Source organism: Myotis daubentonii, chromosome 3 (genome assembly GCF_963259705.1).
Source record: "Myotis daubentonii chromosome 3, mMyoDau2.1, whole genome shotgun sequence".
NCBI classification, from domain to species: domain Eukaryota; kingdom Metazoa; phylum Chordata; class Mammalia; order Chiroptera; family Vespertilionidae; genus Myotis; species Myotis daubentonii.
In genome coordinates, this window is record NC_081842.1 from 152,482,906 (window position 1) to 152,502,469 (window position 19,564).

Below are 19,564 nucleotides of genomic sequence, written 5' to 3' on the forward strand. Positions count from 1 at the left end.
AACACCAAGACAAATACCAGACAGACAAACCCAGTGCAGCCTACAGCCGCACGAACCAGGGACCCCGGCCACCGTCGTGGCCGCGGGTCAGGACCAGGAGTACCGCTGCGTCCAGCCCTCCGTATAGGTCCTTCCGTGGGACGTCCCAATTCCTGTTTAACGACCGGTCCTTACCTCTCTCGAGAGTCCAGGTGGCTTGGTTTCCGAATTGAAAGTTTTGGGTGGACTGGAGGCCTCCTTGGTAGTCGTTCTCCACAGGTGTGGGGTATCTCGCTGAGTGCCCGGCGACAAGTGGGGGAGAGCCTCCTGCCTCGAATAGGGGGTCCCTCTCATCCCTGCCGGGGGAGAGCCTCCTGCCCTAAACAAGGGGTCCCTCTCACCGCTGCCGGGGGAGAGCCTCCTGCCCTAAACAAGGGGTCCCTCTCACCCCTGCCGGGGGAGAGCCTCCTGCCTTGAATAGGGGGTCCCTCTCCTCCCCGTCAGGGGAGAGCCTCCAGCCCTAAACAAGGGGTCCCTCTCCTCCCTGCCGGGTATCTCGCTGCGGGCCTCCAAATGTTATGGGTTGGCTCAACGAGATAGACCACTGACTCAGAATTTAAATTTAAGAGCCTTTTATTAAGCTGGCCAGCTGACCACAGCGCCTATCTCCCCCTCTGGGAGATTCGGAGCATGTGGCAGAGATCAAGGGTTCAGTATGATCCTTTATAGCACAACAGTGTTACCTTAGAAGTTCATGGAAAGTTCATAAGCACAAAGGGGGGGTAAACAGAGTCACACCTGGCTGGAGCATATCATAACACATTGTTTTTCTAAGACAATTTAGCAATTTTTCTTCCATGGTTCCTAACCCTGACACAATCCTCTATACGTCAGTCCCCCCTCCCAGCACATTCTGTAACATTCTGTAACCCTTCCATGCCACAGTTCCTCACCCTAGCACATGTGACATGGCACCAGAGTTAAGTTAGGGTTTTTCAAAATGCTGGCACACCAAGCTCAAAAGGTTCGCCATCACTGTTGTAATGTTTCTCTTTAGTCCAGTCCCTTTGTGCTCTCAGGGACTATTTAGTTGTGTTTTTTATTTTTAATCCTTTTTCCTTTTACCATTCAGGGTGGAATCTGGGTGTGGCTGTATTAGTTGCCTGGATACTGGAGGGAGGGGGCTATCCCTTCAGGGCAAAATGGTTGTCTGGGTCCCAGGCTCAGGTATGACTCAGCACCACACTCGCTGCCACTCCTCCTGGATCCCCCCCTCCCCCCAGGATTCCACAATTCCACACCTTCTCCCACGCTCCAGCCATGGTTAAGTGTCTGTATCCGAAAGGTCCTATGAACAGGGCTCTATGAAGAAAGGCACAAGCCACAGAGGCCGGAGAGGCTGCACCTCTGCGCACTCCTCTCTTGCCAGCACTCTTCAGCCTTTACTGACTGTGGATCCAGCTGTAGAATCCCCTGTAAGGGGAGAAAGGCTGTGCCTCTGTGCTCTAGGAAGTTCCTTTTCTAATTGAGAAAACATTGCTAAAGTCTGTTCTTCCCGTGGACTCGCTAGAAGCAAATCATCCATGTAATGGACAATATAATATTGAGAATATTTTTCCCTTAAAGACTGAATAGCTTGAGCTACATATTTTTGACATAAAGTAGGGCTATTGACCATTCCTTGAGGCAAAACTTTCCATTGATATATTTCATAGGCTCTATATTATTAATAGATGTCACTGAAAAGGCAAATCTTTGTTTATCTTTTGGTGCCAAGGGAATGGTGAAGAAATAGTCCTTAAGATCTAATACTATAAGAGACCAATCTAGAGGTATTTGTGAAGGCTCTGGGAGTCCAGGCTGTAAAGCTCCCATGGTATGCATAGTGTCATTAATGGCTCTAAGATCACGTAACAATCGCCATTTTCCTGCCACCTTCTTAGGTATTGTAAATATAGGAGTCTTCCCAGGACTACTGGAAGGTTCTATATGACCAGCTTCTACTTGTTCCTGTATTAATTCATGAATATGATTTAATTTCTCCTTGGTTAATGGCCACTGATCCACCCATATAGGCCTATCATCTTTCCCTTGTATAGGCTCAGCATGGGGGTGAGGAGATTGAGCAGTGACCACTCCTAAAAAGGCTGATATTCTAATTCTTGTTTTCCTGTGTTTTCTTTGGCCTGAATGGGTTTTTTAATCTCCTGATTATCTTTTCCTAAACCTTGACCAGCTTGATATCCTATCTGAGTTATTAACTGTTGTCTTTTGCCAGTAATAATACAAGCTTGTAAACCTTCTAAAATGTCTCGTCCCCATAAGTTGACTGCAATTCCAGAGACTATATAAGTCTGAAACCATCCTGCTTGTCCTTCCTCATCTTTCCATTTTAACACTGCAGCGCTGCGTTGTGTGTTATCAGGAATTCCAACACCCGTGATAGAGCCCATAGCTTCTACCATGGACCAACTTGGAGGCCAGAATTCTTGACTGATGACACTAATATCTGCTCCAGTGTCTACTAGACATTTAAACATTTTTCCCTCTATTCTTAGATTAATCATAGACAGGTCTTGCTAATTTCCTGTATCCAATATATATCTGAGCTTCCAAATCCTTGTGTCCCTCTCTTCCTATTTATAACTACCTTGCTGAATATAGTGTAAAAGCAGGAGCTGAGCAATTCTTTGTCCTGGAATAATTTGCATAATATGTTTGCATTCTAAAATTACTTTGATTCCTCCCTTATATTCTGAATCTATGACTCCAGGAAAAACAGTTAGTTCTTTTAGCGTATTTTTCCTAGGACTAAACCTGACATTCCTGGCGGCACAGGTCCCCAAATTCCTGTAGGAACAACTTGTCTAGCCATATAGGGGGTCAGGGTGACTGTTATTGCGTTATTAAGATCAAAGCCAGCATTTCATTCTGGAGTGACTTGAAGGAGGGAATCTACTGTGAAAAGGGTGAAACTTCACCTTTTTTAATAATGGGGCTAGGGGGAGCCCCTCCAGCCATTTTCCTGCAGCTGGCCATTTCCTATATTTTGATTTAATGGCTGGCCATTTCTATGAAATTTAGATCTATATTGACTGGCCCAATGATTCCCCTTCTTACATCTGGGACATAGACCTGCATTACCTGAGTTGGGAGGCGGAATATTTATGCCTTCTCCCTGAGCGTCACCTTTTGGTTGCTTACATTCCTTTTTAAAATGTCCTTGTTGTCCACAATTGAAGCATAATTTGTTTCTTGTAATTGCGGCAGCTAGTAAGCTTGCCTGAAAAATGCCTGACCCTACATTCTGACATGCTCGAATCATTTCTGTAATGATACTATTTTTTCTTAGAGACATTAGACATTTCTTACAATCAGTATTTGCATTTCATAAGCTAATTGCTGAGTCAAAATGTCTCCTGTTGTCTCATGTTGAATCTGCCTTCTCACTGCTCGAGTGAGGCGAGCTACAAAATCAGAGAATGACTCAGTGGGCCCCTGCATGCACTTACTAAAAGGCTCCTTCAGGTTCCCCTTTTGCTGGTAAAGTCCACTAGGCTTTTCATCCACAAAGTCTAATTTGCTCATATGCCTGCTGAACATATTGGAGCTGATTATGAACGTCACTAAATTGTCCCTGTCCTGCAAGCATCTCAAAAGTTATGGGAACATTCTGTCTGAGATTTGAAGAAGCTTGCTCTTGACATTTCTCTAAAAATTCTCCTTTCCATAGCAAATAATCTCCTCCATCCAAAGGTGCTAGAGAATACCAGTCATAAGGAGCTAGGAATGCTTCAGAAATGTTAGTTATAATTTCTCCAATAAATGGAGCATTTGCACCATTCTGTATTACATTATCATGCAAGGTCTTTATCATATAAAAGTCAAATATTTCATACTGTCTTATTATTTGATTTGGGAATTGTGGATTAGCTACCTGTATAATAGGAAAAGCAAGTCTATCTTCTACTGTCATGTCCTTTAATCCTTTCTGATGTCTTTTTGCATAGGTGATTCTATTAGTGGTGATTTAAATGTTTCAGAATCAGGACATGAAGGCCACTCCTTCAATTTATCTTTCTGCTTCTCTTTAGGAGCAGAGGGTGCAAGGGGAGGAGGTCTTCCTTTTTTGAAAGGCTCTAGCAAATGCAATATCTTTTTCCACAATGAAAAACAATCTGGAGGCAAATTTTTCCCCTGCTGCTGAGCTTCTTTCAAGTTCTGACCTATCCATTCCCAACATTCAATATCCAATGTACCCTCATCAGAAAGCCATGGATTATATTCTATAATAATCTGTAGAAACTGTAAAAGAAGATCTTCTGAAGCTGCAACTCCCTTATCCTTTAATAAGCAAGTCAGAAGTCTATAGAAAAGTCTCTCCTCTCTCGACAAATTCTGCCCCATTTTGATCTGGTTGAAACAAAAGAAATCACTCGAGCACTTATGGATCCCCAGGCTTCTGCAGCTGACACAAGTTTTGCAAGCAGTTATATTTCCACCACCAGGTCCGGTGATATTTTCTGCTCTGGCGAATCCTTTTCCTCCAAGATCCTGTTTCGGGTGCCAATTGTGAAAGTCCATGGCCAGCGTGGCTTTCGGGATTCAAAGGCTTGGAGGAAGAGCTGACGCACAATGACACACAAGATGAAATATTAATTTTGATACCAGGGGAAACCAGAGGAAAACTCGACCATAGCAGTAAAGTTCTCGCTGAGTCTCTGTTCCCAGCTGCTTTTATTTACTAGATACACAATTGCCTTTTAGGAATGCAAACAGACATATCAATGGTAATATTTAGTAAACAGTAAGATTGTCAGGTTTGGGGGAGTTTGCTTTAGGCCATTGAGTCAGCAGCAGGTAATAAAATGTAGATATTCACCCTGCCAGACTCCTCACATTTATATTAATTACTGTTGATCTTGGTTTCCAGCATTTATAACTTGTCTATATTTGGGATTTTTGATTTTGGCACTGCTATTGTTTTCCAGCAATGCATGGTGGTACATTTCACTGGTGCGTGTAATATAATTGTGAGGCCCGTTGCCTTTGCATATTTAAAGATTACCAAAGTAAGGGTCTCACCTTTGGATAATCTAAACCTTGAAGGAGGTAAATAAAGGGTGTCCCAAAATTCACGCAAGATTTGAATTTTGTGTGAGCATTAACAACAACAACAAAAATTAAAAGCCTAATTTTACTTGGTTTATTGAATCAGATTCTTATATCTGTTGCCCTTTGATTTCAAACCCTTCAATTTGATAAGCATTACCAAGTACCATTTATGGCCCAGGAGCATGGACAATGAAGACCAATGACGACCACGGCTTTGCATATGTGCCAGCAAAGCCATGGAGGCCATTTACCCAATGTGCTATTCCATACATAACCCTATACTGTATACTTTATGAATCAATAAAAATTTACAATTTTTAATTATAAACCTAATTTTCTATCAAAATTACTTCTTGCGTGAATTTTGGGACACCCTTTAATAAAATAAAGAAAGAAGTGATCGGTGTTAAGAAATAATGGTAGAAAAAAGTGCTTGTATCTACAAAAGCAACAATTATTTATATTAGGAAGGGTTAGGAAGGTTTATAGATGACTTCATAGAAAAGTCTTATTTCTGTTGGGTCTTAAAGAATGACTAACTTTTGAAAAAAGAGTGATAATGTAAGGTCCCAAGACCCCCGGTGAGTCCGACGGAGGGGGCGACGACCCCAAGTCAAACGCGGAGACCAAAACTTGATGCAAAAGCAAGAGGTTCTTTATTACAAGCGCAGCGCAGGGGCTCTCAGGCAGACAGACAGCAACACAAGGGAAGTGCTGGCTGACTGGAGCCCTGAGCAATTGCAGGACATGAGTTTATAAAGGCAAAAACCACACGCAGGTGGCCGGTAAAACAGGGAACTAGGTTAACAGTTAACAGTTGACTCATCTCCTAGGGGGCAGACCTGTGTTAGTAGTTGACTCCTTTCCTAAGGGGCAGGGTGGTCTGTCTTTACACATACCGATCCCAGGAAGAGATAAGATAGCTATGCTATGACCAGACCAGGGCACCAGAGCTTACTGGAAAGGTCAGTTAAAACACAGGAGGAGGGGGGGTTTTCTCTTTGTTCTTACAATAACCAGGGCTTACTGGAAAAGTTAGTTAAGAGGGGGAAGGGAGGTTTCAGCGGCCTTACAATAAGAAGAAAGATATTTTAAGGCAAAGGAAGGGAATGATCAAATATACAAAAGTAGGATGTAAATCCTAGATACCAGCCAAATCCAATGTAGCCAGTGTAGCAGGCTCACTAAGAATTAAGTAAAAAAATCAACTGGGACCTGGATCATGGACAATGTTGCACAGACAGGTGGAGACTTTGATGGTTACTAGGCATGCTCAGAGCCATGTTGGAAATCCATTTTATGGATGAGCCTTGAAAGCATTATGCTAAGTGAAGGAAGCCATCACAAAAATCATGTATTTTAGTGTTCCATTCATATGAAATGCCCAAAATAGCCAAATTCGTAGATATGAGAGTAGAGATGGTTGCTTAGGGTTGGGTAAGAGGGTTGGAGGAGCAGGAAGGTAAAAGCTAAAGTGTACTAGGTTTCACTTTCAAGATGATAAAAATGGTCCAAACTTGGAGTGGTGATGGTTGCACATATCTGAACACATGAAAAACAACAACAACAAAAGAACAACTTTTTAAACAGGTGAAGTGTATCTCAATTTTTTAAAAAAATCATTTAAGAGACTGGTGCTACAGCTTAGAAGGCATATTACAGCCCCACCACCATAGGCCCAGCTGGTCATTCAAAGATTTCAGGTTCCTTCCATTCTGTTGTTCTCTATCCACTAAGGCATTGTACTCATCTATAAGGTTTAAGGTTGAGTTACCCACATCTGTTATCTAGACAGTAAATGGAAGAGAATAACTGGTGACTGCTAGGTTTGATCAAGCAATTGAGTTGACACCCCTCCACCAGTAACTGGCTTTTCAGGTCATTTCACTATGGACATTCCCTTTGCTGAAGACCACATTTCACTTGCGGTGACATTTCATTATCTCCCCTCTGGGTATGCATGAAGAGGTCTCTGCCCAGAAAAAAAGCTCACCAAAAGTCCTTTAAAAGCCTCTCACTCCAGTGACTGGGTGTGGAGCCAACCAGGCTCAGCCACCTGGTGTGTGGATAATCAAATAAATTCATAATCCCTCACCACTCTGGCCTCCTGCATTCCTCCTTCGGGGACCTAACATTTGTTGATGAAACCCGGAAGGGTTACACAGGGATGGGGAACCATCATCCCAGCTTTGGTCACCCCAAGTTTGCTACTCAGAGCAGTAGGCAACGGCAGCTCGTCCTGGGCTTACCTTCGAATCTTACTCAGGTGGCTCGATTGCCCAACCAGCCAAGGAGTACTCTAGACCTGGGATCTCTTCTCCATTGCTGACCCTCCATCCCACACTGGCCAATCTTCTCTAGGTGAATGACATTCCACAATTCCCCTCGTCTCGGGCCTTCTGCTCACTCTCTCTCACTGAATACTTGAAAGTCTCTCTCATCTCAAAAGTCCTAGTGCTAGGCCAGAAGAGCCCTCAGCCATTTGGCTTTGGATCCTTCTTGATTGGGGACAACCAATCCAGAGGGTCACCTCTCATTTCTCATGGTGATTTGTTTATCAGCAGGGATGCCTGCCCCAAACAGTCACCTTTGAATTTGTGGTCTGTCGCTCACCCTTCCTCTCTCGTGGGCCACGCCACACTCCCTCTGCACACTTGCGGGGGAGATCAGGCCCAGCCACTTCATTTTACTTTATAACACTGTTTGGCCACAACATAAGCTAGCTAATAAGTCTCAGTGGCCTGAAAACAGGACTTTCGATTTTAACACACTGAGCAATTTAGATAATTGCTGTCACTGCAATGGAAAATGGTCAGAGATTCCCTATTTCCAGGCCTTTTTTCACCCTTCAGTCCCAATCCTCTCTGTCAGTCCTGCTATACCCATCAGATCTTTCTCCTTTATACCAAACATCTTGCCCCTAACAACTCTGACTCTGAATCTACTCTTGACTCAGCAGGCCACCAACCTCCATCCCCTTATAAATCTCCTCCCTCACCTGCAGTAGATTCCCAAAACCCAGACCCTCTTTACCAGAAACTACCTTCTCTCCAGTTCCTGAGAGCCCAAATCCTGAGAACATGAGCTCCAAAACAGCCTTTTCACATCTAACACTCATACTCAGGCCGCCCAAAGACAGCCTTCTTCAACAGCCTCTTCTAGTCCCACGCCCATTCTAACCCTGAGGGAGGCAGAAGAAACTGAGGGCATAGTCTGAGTCCACATCCCATTCTCTATGTCCAGCCTCACACAGATTGAGAGGCATCTCAATCTTTTTCTACTGACCCAATCATCTTTACTACAGAATTTGAGTGCCTGACCCAATCCTATGTCCTGACTTGGCATGACATCTATGTCTTCATGTCCTCCTCTACAGAAATTTACCACCTTAGACCCCACCTCCCCAGAGGGAGCCCTTCTTCTGAACACCCATTGTATATACCAATCAGCCCCTGACACACACCATAAACTTAAAAAAAACAGACACAGCTCCACAAATCCCTCAAAAAGACCTCGTTAACCTGACCTTTAAGGTTTTTAACAATAGGGACGAGGAGACCGAAATCCAAAAACAAAGGCAAGATCAGGCCAAGGGTGAGGCCCAGAAAGAGGCCTTCCAGCTCCTAGCCACCACTTTCATAAACCCCAAACAAAGTGCCCGTCCTCCAACCAAGGGTAAGTCAGGGGCTAAGCCTCCTCCGGGCCCATGCTTCAAATGCAGCAAGGAAAGACACTGAGCCAAGTCCTGCTCAAACCACAGACTCCATGCCTGGGCCCTGCGCAAGGTGCGGAAAGGAAGGCCACTGGAAATCATACTGTAGTCTGGCCCCTCCGGGTGGGACCTCAGACAGCCCAGCAAGGCCACCTTCTGGATCTGATTTGGAGCTCCCAGACCTCCTGGAATTGGCAACTGAAGAAGCTGTCCAGGCCCTGACAGGGCCTCACAGACTTACATCTCCAGGACAGAGTCTCAGGTTGCCACAACCTACACAGCAAGGGTTCAGGATCTAAAGGAGGGGCCGAAGCACAAATGAAAATACTATCCTAGAAATATGAATTTAGAAGGCATGGGAGGCCAGGTTGAGACCTCCCTCTTGGAGAGAAATACCAAAACCTGGCCTTACCTGCTTTTTGCTCAGTTTTAGATACATATCTGGCCCTCAGTAAAGCACAGCAAACAGGTAGCACACAGACAGTCTCTAAGGTCAATAAAAATCAGTAAAGCCCTAACCTGTTTGGCCTGCGGAATCAAGGGTCCCAGGTTCAATTCCAGTCAACGGCATGTATCTTGGTTGCAGGCACATACCTAGTAGGGACGTGCAAGAGGCAGCTGATCAATGTTTCTCTCTCATCGATGTTTCTAACTCTCTATCCCTCTCCCTTACTCTCTGTAAAAAATCAATAAGAGATATTTAAAAAAAAAAAAAAAAAGATCAGTAAAGATCAGTAAGGTGCAGTAAACATTTACTTTGAGGCTATTAAGTCAGGAAATTTCTTTGAGCCACCACTATCTCAACACATCCCTTCCAAATCCAAGGTCCATCGGACTTCGTGTTCCATGGTGCATTCTTATGACAGTAGTGGGAAAGCAGTGGCTTCCTGAATCTCCCCCTTTTTGTTTTCTTAATAAATCTTGAAAAGTGTATGCTGACTGTAGGGCTTGAGTCCTTTTAAGACTCTTCATTCCGCATCTGCAGACTAGAAATAAACATATAAGAACAAGAATGAGACAGACAATAGTGGTTATGCTAAGAGTCAAATGTAGAGAGATCCAATGAAATAGATTGAATTCTTTCATGTCCTTTTTAAATTGTTGCCTGGCATCTAAGGAACTAGTTTGTAGTAGGCTCCTTTCTGGGCCATCAGTTCTTCATGGGTCCCCTTCTCAATCACTGTCCCATGTGACATGACAGCAATGATATTCAAGTTCTGGATGGTGGACAAACAACAGGCAATAACAATGCAGGTCTGACCTTCTCTGGCTTTGTTCAGGGCAATCTGCAACATCACACAACTGATGACTGCTAGCATGGCAAGACTTCTTTACCATCCCCCAGGTCATTTCTGTACTGTTTCTCCTCTGTTTCTTTCTCCTCCCATTACTTATCTTCAGCGTGTTGCTTGGGACTACTGCTATCTGTGGCTGGAGTAGTGGATAGTCTGCAGCTGAAAGTATAGGATGAGGCTCCAGGTGCAAGGTCCTCATTAGTCTGGTCAGTTCCTCTCTCAGATCCATGTCAAAGTTTAATAGTCCTTGCAGGAATCCACATGGGCTTGGAGGAGTTTTCTGGAAATACACAAGCATATCCTCGATGAAAGGTTAACAAAGGGACCCTTCCATAAACCAGACTCGGGATCTTTTCATTTAACCAGACCATTTTCCTTTGGCTTATTCTGACACCAGTGTAATTACATAGGTGTCTTGCCATCAGCATTACAAGTGAAAGTAATTAAGGTTTGTTATAGTCCCTGTACAGATTTCACCACTATTCCCCATTTTTGTTTTTCAAGTGAGGATTTTAGCTGCTGATGTTGGCATTCTATAATTGCCTGTCCTTGGGAATTGCATGGTATTCCCATAATGTGGCGAACTTTCCACCTTTTACAAATTGCTGGAAAGGACAGCTTGTGTATGCAGGTCCATTATCAGTTTTAATAATTTTTGAAATTCCCATGACAGCAAAAGCAATTAGGCAATGATTAATGACCTGTTTTGCCCTTTCCACTGTAGATGCAGTGGCTCTGTAGATGCAGTGGCCCATAGGACCTTTGAAAAAGTGTCTACAGAGACATGTGATGCCCCAAAGCATCTAAAAGGAGTATAGTTTGTTGCATCCTTTGCCAGATATGGTCCCTTATCAATTCTTGAGGGTTAATTCCTGTATTAGACCCTTGAGGCAGATGTAACCTGCAAGTGGAACATTCCTTGATAATCTGTTTTGCCTGCTTCAAGTGATTGATAATTGTTTAGACAACATTTTGGCAGACTGATGTAAAAGCTGATGACATTCTGTGGCCTGTTTTAATAAAGCAACCAATTGATCAGTATATGCATTTCCTTTTGTTAAAAAGCCAGGCAGTGTGATATGAGCCCTGATATGAGTACTATAAAAGGGGCATTGTCTTAGCTGTACAATTTGCTGTACCTGTGTAAATAGTATAAATAGACTTTGGTCACTGAGCCATTTTAATTGAGCAGTCTCAGTTCTATTTACCAGGCCAGCAGTATAGGCAGAATCAGAAATAATATTAAGAGGCTCTTGGAAATCCTGCAATGCTACTTCAATAGCTTCTAATTCAATTCTTTGCACAGAAGTGTGACTAATCTGGATGACTTCGTCTGAATTCATTGCATAATAAGCAGCTTTACCATTAGATGAACCCTCAGTAAAAACATTTAATGCTCCAGGAATAGGTTCCTATCTAGTATTTTTTTTTTGGTATAAATAATATAAATTTGGATATAATATAAAAATTGTTGTAATTTGTTTTTAGCAGTGACAGCTAAGTTCCTCTGAATATCCACTTAGTCCAATTTGCCAATTCAAATCAGTCTGAAATAACATTTCTAATTGCTTCCCAGTGAGGGGAAGATAGATGCATTTGGGTTCTTCTCCTCTAAGCTGACTGCAGCGCTTTCTGAGTTGAGATATTAATTGAGCAATGAGTTCTATATATGTAACCACAGTTTTAGAGGACTGATGCCCTAGTTCAGTAATGGCGAACCTTTTGAGCTCGGCGTGCCAGCATTTTGAAAAACGCTAACTTAACTCTGGTGCCGTGTCACATATAGAAATTTTTTTATATTTGCAACCACAGTAAAACAAAGAATATTTTTGATATTTATTTTATATATTTAAATGCCATTTAACAAAGAAAAATCAACCAAAAAAATGAGTTTGCGTGTCACCTCTGACACGCGTGTCATAGGTTCGCCATCACTGCCCTAGGTGGACCCACTCAATAATAGTAGGAGAGTTTTTATTTTGGAAGATGACTCCAGTGGGACTATTTGCAGTAGGATTAATCTGTCTTAATAAAGGCAATTCAGGCTGTACCTGTGTTACTTGGGCTGAGGAGATTGCCTGCTCACTTCTTAATAACTCCTTCCTAGCTTCATCTGTTAATGTTCGGGGCGAGGAAAGATTGATTAGAGTCAAACCTAAGTATATTGAATAAACTTGTCATTTCTCCGGTGGAGATTTTTAGATAAGGTTTAAACCAACTAATGTCCTCTAATAATTTCTAAAAGTCATTTAAGATTTTGTCAATCCTTTCATATTTCTATGTTTTAAGGCCTAATACATTGATTTTTAATTACAGTTCCTAGATATTTGAAGGGCATTCCCCTCTGTATTATTTTTCCAGAGCAATCTCTAAGCCACAGTTAGGGAGTTTCTTTTAAAAGCTTTTACTTTCTTTTAAACAGCAATCAACTTGATTGCCTTTCAGAAAAACTGGTAGGAGAAAGACATGCTGGCCAATACTGCAGTGCATACATTTCAAGTAAAAGTAACTTTCTTTTTACTTAGTATGGTGTCTTACTAATGGTGAGATTTAATGCTTGAATAATATCTTTTAGTTTACTTTGTAAATAGTAGCAGGAGAGATTTTAAAATTCTCCTTTTTATTAAGCTTAAATTTACTTTTAAACAGCATTCCTTTTGGCTAGTGCTTATTTGCATATGTATTCAAAGTTTACTTTGGACTTTACTAGAACCAATTGCTCATAAAATATTGGCTTCTCATATAAATGAGTTTTTTAAAAATATATATATTTTATTGATTCTTTTACAGAGAGGAAGGGTGAGGGATAGAGAGTTAGAAACATCGATCAGCTGACTCCTACACACCTCCCACTTGGGATGTGCCGCAACCAAGGTACATGCCCTTGACCAGAATCGAACCTGGGACCTTTCAGTCCACAGGCCAACGCTCTATCCACTGAGCCAAACTGGTTAGGGGTCATATAAATGAGTTTTATGTGGACTTGATTATATTGTGGATAGCTAACTTATTAAGAAAAGTAGGCATCTTTATTGAAAAAGCAAATTAAGCAACCCTATCATTTGATCTATGAAGAACAGATGCCACCCCACCCCCAGCCAATCTGCTTAAGTATTCAGCAACCTTGTCCTGCCCTGCCTTTCTGTATTAATCATTTACTCTGTCCTAGGCAGGGGTGATAAGGTAGGGGCCTAGCCTTTGTTTAAACTTCCCTGAGATTTTATGACCCTTTTGCAACTTCTGCAAATAGTTAACTTTAGAATTAATTTCTTTCTTTCAACATCACATACACAACCTTCACAATTTTTCCCACTTTCAAATTAGCCTTCAAACCTTTTTTCTATATCCTTCAAAAATGCATAACCATGCCTTAGACCTTCCATTAAGTATTTCCACTCTAATATTCTTTCTTTCTGCCATAAATTCAGCAACTTGCACAGACCTTTTTCTTCTTTTTCTTTTAAAATGTATTTCTTGCCTTCTATTATTAAAACCATACAATATTTAAACCTTAATTTTCCAATGACAATTAAAAGCAAATAGCCAGCATTTCTTAGATTGACATCTATGAACCTTCTCACCTTTATGATATATATTTTTAGATTCTCTGTAATAAAAGGTACAACCAGGTGAACTTAAAATTTGTTGGATAATTTAGATGTTTATAATTTAATCCAGCAATGCTCTAAAGTGTTTAAGTTACCAAGGACTTTGGAAAATTATGTATAGGCATAAGAGTCTGGAGAAAAGGCAGGGGGAGGAGGGAGCAGGCCTCTAGCAGCTTGGATTTTAAACTGCTACATTCTTCCTTAGAGATAACATCTAAGGTTACTGCTGCAGCTTCTCTGCCTTTACAGGGAGAAGGGCAACTGGCCCTTCCCTCTAACAGAGAGTACAGTCAGTCTCCTCTTGAGTGACTGAACTTTCATTATTGATATATTTATAATTATTACTGAAAAGCTTTATTATAAATCATTCATTTTAGTTACATCTTTTTATTTATGTTTTTCACAACTTTGAGATTTTAAAGCCAGTTATTATTATCCAAGGCATTTTCTTTGGCAAATTCTGTAACAGAGTGTTAAGGTAAAAAAACCATTGAAACCTGTTAAGAATTTTTGTGAGTTTATTTGAGCCAAACTGTCGACATATGCCAGGAAGCAGAACCTCAACGAATTGAGATAGTGCTCCGGAGAATGGCAGGGTTACATCCGTATTTATACATGAAATTCATTGGTGACAGATTTAAGGAGGTGGATTAAGTGAAGGGGGGAAACCTCTGTGATAGGATAAAAAGTAAAATGATGGACACATACTTAGGTGGGTGCAGGAACAATTAACATGATGATGAAGGAATCTGTGGTATCTGTCCTGGGACCCAGCACACCTGGTTGTGCCCCAGGGGCTCCATAAAAAGGGAAGTCACAAGTTACCCAGACATTCCAAGGGTATGTTATCATAGATGCAAAAAGACAGATAGGCTCAGTTATGGTAAAGGTGGACCTTGTCAGTGAAGATATCGGCTTAGGACGTAACTGCCCACCATAACTGCTTTTAGTTAAAGTTTAATTTCAGACCATCCTTTGTGGTTACTTTAGGTCTCCGAGTCTACAAAACTGCGATGCAGGCCTCCCCGAGCTTGTCAGGTCAGCATGTGGCCCCTTTCATCCACAAGAGATAACTTACTGACTTTCACTGGCTTTAATGTTAAAGTATTATTTTATTTTATTTTCCTTTATAAAAACAGGAGTGCCCCAACCCCAACCTGTGAGGCAACCATGGAATGCGGTCTATTATTATTATTCAAGAATTACCCATTATAATGAAAACCCTAGTCTTGTTGCCCAAATCCAGCCTGTATATTTTCCTTGTGTCATTTTCTCCATCTTTTAAAGAAAAAAAGTCTGGGATTTATTCCATAGCACCTGTGAAGAGATGGAGCTTAGGCCATGAGGTCACCCAAAATCAGGTGGGGTGCACTTCCCTCTAAGCTAGTCTTTTTCTCTTCATGGATATAGAAATCCCTGATGCATTCCTAAATTGTGAGAAATGTCTCATCTATCTAAATTTCAAATGATGAACTGGGAAATAAAAACATGGCGAAAATGAGACTTTTAATAACACTCCTGAGAGTGGGCGTCCATTTTGTAGGATCACCAAAAGACCTATGAATTAATGGGCTGGGGCCTTTTTTAGTTACCTCCCTTTGTCTAGGGAATTTTCCTAGGACTGGTGTTATTGGCCACATGTACAGCTCATATTCTTTCTCCCCACCCCCACATTCTGTTTGCTCTGGGGAAATTTAGTAATGGCCTGGCCATCTACTGTTTCTTTTCTATTAAAATAAATTAGGGGCATGCTTAACAGAGTAACAATAAACACATTAAACCAAACAAACAAACCAAAAAAAACAGGAAAACAACAATCAGCAGAAAAGCGCACATAACACATAGACAAGACTTAATAAATGGGAGTTCTTCTCATGGATCTTTCGGATGTTTTACATTGCCTGGGACTTACAGCCAGATGTGGCATAGATCTCAGCCTGTTGCTCACAAAACTTATCATATTCTGCTCTCCATAGCACTGACTGGCGTCTAAAGTTGTTTTAGCTAAAATCTGCCTGTCCCAAGGCATCATATGGTAATTTTCAGACCAAACATTAAAGAGTTCCCTTTTGTAAAAGGACTGTTAGCCCCATTTTCTCTAGCTGTTGAGCCTTTTCATACCAGAGGCAGAGGATCTGGAGCCTTAGGTTTTACAGACTTTTGATCCCCAATATGAAGTGGATATAATGCAGTTTGAACAAGAGCCCACATAGTTAAAGATGACAAGGGCACTCATTTTTCTTGAGCCTGATTTAAGAGAGTACCCTTTGACACCTTAATTCCTTTATCCTTGAGCATTCAATCCAAAATTTACGATGATGTTTTGCCTTTTACTAGAATTCTCCCCCATTATAACCTGGCTGAATCTGTTATGGGTTGGCTCAACGAGATAGACCACCGACTCAGAATTTAAATTTAAGAGCCTTTATTAAGCTGGCCAGCTGACCACAGCACCTATCTCCCCCTCTGGGAGCTTCGGAGCATGTGGCCGAGATCAAGGGTGCAGTTTGATTCTTTATAGCAAAACAGTGTTACCTTAGAAGTTCACAGAAAGTTCATAAGCACAAAGGGGAGGTAAACAGAGTCACACCTGGCTGGAGCATATTATAACATATTGTTTTTCTAAGACAATCTAGCAATTTTTCTTTCATGGTTCCTAACCCTGACACAATCCTTCTCCATACGTCAGTCCCCCCTCCCAGCACATTCAGTTTCTCATGTTTCATTTCCTCCCCTTAGCACATTCTGTAACATTCTGTAACCCTTCCATGGCTCAGTCTCACAGCCTGTAACAAATCAAAACGTTCCTTGTCTGCCGGAAGCCGGTCCATCCTTGCTGCTTGACACAGTCGCTGCAGGAAAGAAACATCTGCACAGCATATGTTTCAAGGGACCTGGTGTATATAGCATACTGTTCTTAATATGTTTGCTCCCCTTAGTGCTATGTGTTTTAACGAAGGTCACCTCTCAGAGAAAGGTTGTTTCCCCAGGTAGGGATTTTTCCCTGAAGTTAGGGAGAGGATAAAACCCCTTAACTAAGTGCCAGGCGGGTAGTTAATCACTTTAACTACAAACAATCATGCTTAAGCTACATAATCTTTACTCCCTGGAATGGAGATAAGAAACGCCCTAACCTTTGCAATAGAAATTGACAGGATTAAAATCAACTGGTATAAATACAGATGTAACAAGACAATAAACACCAGAACTTCGCTGGAGATCCTGAACAGAACTTGGCTGGAGATCCTGGCTAGAGATCCTGGCTAGGCTGCTGATCAATTGAACGCTGTCTCCGTGTCATTCCTTCTCCGCTGACTCCGTCTACACTTTTGGGAACCCCTGGACCTGCTGGGGTTGGACCCCAGCACTTGTCCACTCAATAGCGATTCCGAAGCTGGCACAGGCTTTGTGAGTGGTGAACTTCCCACCTTTCCAGTGAATTTCCACTTTTCCTTTTTCACTTCATTTTTCACTCAGGCAAATCTTCTCCTCCAGGTCCTGTTCGAGGCACCAGAATGCCACAACCTGCACAGCTAGGGTTCAGGATCTGAAGGATGGGCTGATGCCCAAATGAAAATGCTATACAAGAAATATGAATTTAGAAGGCATGGGGGCCAGGTTGAGACCTCCCTCTTGGAGAGGCACACCGAAACCTGGCCTTATCTGCTTTTTATTCAGTTTTAGATACACATCTGGCCCTCAGTAAAGCACGGCAAACAGGTAGCAGACAGACCGTGTCTAAGGTCAATAAATATCAGTAAGGTCCAGTAAACCTTTACATGAGGCTATTAGCTCAGAAAATTGCTTTGAGCCACCACTATCTCAACACAGCCCTGTTAATTTCAAGATCCATAGGCCTTCTGCCTTTCCCTGGTGCACTCTTATAAAAGTATTGGGAAAACGGTGGCTTCCTGCATTGCATAATGACTGTTGTGGCAGGTAAGCCAATCTTCTTTTTAATTGACACTGGGGCCACTTATTGTGCCCTCTCCAAATTCACTGGGACCCTTATCTACTCTTCAGTCTCTATTATGGGTGTTGATGGATTAATCTCACAGCCATTGACCACTTCTCCTCTACACTGCATCTTACTAAATACCCCCATTCTCTGTTTTCTCATTCTACTTCGGTGCCTGGCCAGGGCTACCATGGCTTCCCTCAATAAAACCCAGTTGTCCCAAACCACAGTTACCTACCTCAGTTTCACTCTCTCTCTCTTCCTTGGACTGTAAATGCCTTATCTCCTTATCTCCTCCATGACTGTCCCCTCTATTGAACAAGAAATTTTCTCCTTTTTCAGGCTCACTGGGTATTCTCACCTACGGGTTCACAATTTTAGTCTTCTTGCAAAGCTCCTCTATGACATGACATGGCAAAGGGACCCCCTCACTGAGCCTTTAGATCCCAAGACACATTCTCACCCCTTTAATGCTCTGAAACCTGCTATGACCTCAGTGCCTTCCCCCCTTCCCCTTTAGCCCCCGCTACACCCTTCCCAAAGAACAACTTTCTTGACTGCACAGGCTTACTTAACAGTCCGGCTCTTATCAGAAACTGAGCTCATTATCTCCCAAACCTTAGCACGTTATCTCTAAGGAAAAATTCTTCAGTTTTGAATCCAAGCGGCTAGAGGCCTGGGAACAGGCTGTGGGGCCTGATCCCTCTCCTCCTCCTGCCTTTTTTTCCAGCCTCATATGCCTATACATAATTTTCAAAAATCTTTATTAACTTAAAGACTTTGGAGCATTGCTGGGTTAAATGATAAACACCTAAAATAATTTAAAATAACATAAAATAAGAATCATTAATTGCTAGACACGTTTTAATTTGCCTGCTCTTAGTTTTCATTACAGAAGGTCTCTTGTACTTTTTTGAATGTATATTTTCTTGAAAGTAAGAGTGAGTTTAAAGTGTGTTGATAGCTCTGGCTGGTTTGGCTCAGTGGATAGAGCGTCTGCCTGCGGACTGGGGGTCCCAGGTTCAATTCTGGTCAAGGGCATGTACCTTGGTTGCAGGCACATCCCCAGTAGGGGGTGTACAGGAGGCAGCTGATCGATGTTCTCTCTCATCAATGTTTCTGACTCTATCTCTCTCCCTTCCTCTCTGTAAAAAATCAATAAAGTATATATATAAAAAAATTAAGTGTGTTGATAAAAGTCAATCTAAGAAATGTTGGCTGTTTACTTTTTGGTTATCATTGAAAAATTAAGATTTCTAAGAGTGAAGAATTCTAATACATTTTAAAGAAAAAGGAAAGAAAGGCCTGTACAAGTTGCTGGAGGTATGACAGAAAGGAAGAATATTACAGTAAAAATACTTAATGGAAGGTGTAGGCATGGTTATGCATTTTTGAAGGACATAGAAAGAAGATTTGAAGTTTAATTTGAAAATGTGAAATTTTTGAAGGTTGCATATGTGATGAGAAGGAAAAGAGAAATGTTGAAAGAAAGAAAGAAGTTCTAAATTAACTATTTACAAGAACTGTAAAAGGGCATTTCACTCTGAGCAAGAAAGTGAGGTTTCAGTCTCCAAGCCTGGCAGGAAAAGATTGCTGGAGACTTCTCAAGCTAAACCAGAATATTCAGCAGTGGAATTTTAAGACAGGAGCGTACATAATGTCTCAGACCACCCCACCCCCCCCCAGCCTGCTCTTCAGATTGGCTGGGGGAGAGGGGATTGGCATCTGTACTTCATGGGTCAAATATATAGGTTTGCTTACTTTGCTTTTCAATAAAGGAGCATACTTCAATTACTTGATAAGTTAGCTTTTCACAATATAATCAAGGTCTCATACCAACTCATTCATATGAGAAGCCAATATTTCATGAGCAACTGGTTCTAGTAAAGATCAAAGT

The 19,564-nt window shown here is 41.9% G+C and overlaps 1 protein-coding gene across 1 annotated transcript in view; it reads left to right on the forward strand.

Moving 5' to 3' along the window:
- Positions 1 to 19,564, forward strand: part of LOC132230852 (guanylate-binding protein 1-like) — a 178,060-nt gene that overhangs the window by 97,222 nt on the left and 61,274 nt on the right. The window lies entirely within an intron of this gene.